Genomic DNA, 2,913 nt, shown 5'->3' on the forward strand with positions numbered 1-2,913 from the left:
CGGAGAAGGAGATTGGTGTGATAGAGCTACATGGCAAGGAATGCCAAGGATTGCTGGGAGCCATCAGAAACTAGGAAGGATTCTTCCCTAGAGCCTTTGGAGGGAGTGTAGCCTTGCCAACACCTTGATTTTTGACTTCTAGCTTCCAAAATTGTGAGACAACAAATTTCTGTTGTCTTAAGCCATTTGTTTGTGGTGTTTTGTTATGGCAGCCTTGGGAAACTAATATTGCATACAAGCACTGTCTCTGGCTTCTATCCTCTAGAAGTCAAGAGTACCCTGCTCAGTTATAACAAACAAAAATGTCTCCAGACATTGCAGAATGTCGCCTGGTTGAGGGAACAAAATAGTCCCCTCTCTACCCCTTGTTGAGAACCACTGTTCTAATGGGGCAAAAATGATGAGAGGACTGAGCAAAGTGGGATGAACCTGGGTTTAAATTTCAGCCCCACCCAGAAGAGCTATGTGACCTTGGGAAAGTTGCTAAACATGTCTGAACCTCAGTCTCCGCATGAGTAAAATGGGAGTTAAAAAGGTACTTGGGGGACTTCCTTGGCGGTCCAGTGGCTAGTTTTCATTTTTTAAAGCATTCTCTTGTTGCTTTATAATCGTGATAGCTGCTTTATTTAATTTCCCTTCTCTCGGGAATTCCCTGGTGGTCCAGTGTTTAGGGCTCCTCGCTTCCACTGCAGGGGGCACGGGGTCACGCTGAGGCAATGAGGGAATATGTCGAATGTGCTTAGCACAGCGTCCAGCTCTTAGCGGACGCTCAATAAACAGTGACTGAAAGAGTAATTGTTGTGTTTTTATTAAGCAATACTAATATTACCTAATGGGTAAAAAATATATTAAGAAATAACAATGGCAATGATCATTAACATTATTATTTACCATTTGCAAGCTGAGTCAGTTTTTCTCATCAAAATCTACTATGGACTGATGAGAAACCCAGGCAGTGGCTCTTAAAGATGGAGGAGGTGCTGGGTTTCCCAACTTGGCATCCTAGTTTCCAAACTCCCTCTTTCTCTTACTCCACCTCACTTGAGCCCGAGAGGAAGCTTGCAAGATGCACAGGGCAGTCACCTAAAATGTGTCATCCTCATTTCGCAGAGGTAGAAATTGGGGGCAAAAGCATTGAGTGACTTATCCAAGTCAAGAGGCCAGTAGCCAAGTCAGGGCTGGAACTCTGGGCCACTAAAACACTCTGCTCCTTGCTCTCCCACCTCTAAGGCACCCTTTCCCCCACTTCTTTTAGATACCTGGCACTACCTCCCTGGGCCTATCCAACTTTATGACTTGGTAGTTCCAACAGAACCCAGCTCATGGTGGGCAGGACTGGATACATAGTCAAGTATTCTGTCTCCACCAGGGTATAGTAACAGGCCAGAAGCTGTTTCTTAGAAGGTGTGAAAATTCCTGCCATGGATTGCATGGTCGGTCTTGTTCCAAAATCTCAGGTCCTGCACAGTTATTCTCCCACTGGATCTTGCTTTAAGCTTCACGCTTTTCCCACCACTAATACCTCCAACACCGTAAGGCCTGCTATACCACATAGCCCAACTGACAGGGCTGTTGGCACCATAGCCAGACCCGCTGCAGAGCCCTTTCTTGCTTTGAGCCCTCTTGGGGCTGGCACCCATTTGTACCACGTGGTATATGAGCATATTAAGCATTGCTCCCTAAGCCCATCCCAAGAGGCCTACCAGCAGAGAGAAGGTGGTGGCAGGGCTCAGTCTCTCTGCTATCCTCCCTAGTAAGTCCACTCTGGCCCTAAAATTGTGCTTCCTAAGCAGCAAAATGAAAGTCCTTCTTTGGACTTCAGTGACTATGTGTTGATGCTTAACACATATCTCTTGTGGGGTGGTGGGGGTCAGGGAGTGGCTGACCCTCATTCTAAGCATTTTATCACAGCTTGCTTTCTAATCACATCCAGGCCCACCCTCCCTCAAAGAAGTCTGCCCATCCTGCCCTCTGTCCTCTTCCATCCTGTTGGGAGCAGACAGACTGCAACCCTGCTGCCTGGCAGATCCTTGTCTGGAGGCACATGGGTGTAGGAGTCAACAGCATGGACTTGAGTTTAGCTGGAGGGTGACTCCATTCCTGGGTGGCCACTCATCTAAGCTACTATATTCCTCAGTTTCCTGATCTGTAAGAGGAAGACAATGGTACCAATTTCGTAAGACTGTTTTGAGAATTAAATGAGTTAATGACTATAAAACGGTGTGAGGCACAACGCTTGCCACCATCATTACTCCAGGTTGCAACAGCTGGTTCAGGGGCTATCTCCTCATTTAACTAGAAGCCCCTTGAGGGTCAGAATGGTCTGCTCCATACATTACCCCAGGATACTCAGGACATAATACATTATCACTACTTAGAAATGTCTCTTGAATTTATACCCATTTAATAATCAGCCAAGTTTTTTCCTTCCAGGAATGCAGGTTATTAGTATCCGAGAGAAACTACAGTGAATATGTATGAAGTGCCAGGTGGCGAAAAGAGTAGAGGCCTCACAGTGAGGTGCAAGAAGCAGGACACTCCGACAAATCAAATGAACTTTCTGGGTCTTAGTTTCCCAGTTTGGAAAAAGAGAAGAATAGATACTATTACAAGGTTGCTGCAAGGATTTTCATAAACCATGCTTAACACGGTGCCAAGGGCATAGTAAGTGCTGAGCAAACAGTAGCTGTTATTATCATCATTTTAAGAATTATTGTTGAAAAAATGAACAGTGAATGCACTTACGTGTCTGGCCAAGGCCGGTAACCTCGCTCTGGTCAGCGCGGCGCTGGGCGGGAGCGCTGGGCGGGAGCGCTGGGCGGGAGCGCTGGGCGGGAGCGCTGGGCGGGAGCGCTGGGCGGGGCCTCCGAAGCCCCGCCCCTCCACGCACGCGTCGGGTCGCCGTGGCAACGC

Source organism: Neophocaena asiaeorientalis, unplaced genomic scaffold, assembly GCF_003031525.2.
Source record: "Neophocaena asiaeorientalis asiaeorientalis breed wild unplaced genomic scaffold, Neophocaena_asiaeorientalis_V1.1 scaffold438, whole genome shotgun sequence".
NCBI lineage: Eukaryota > Metazoa > Chordata > Mammalia > Artiodactyla > Phocoenidae > Neophocaena > Neophocaena asiaeorientalis.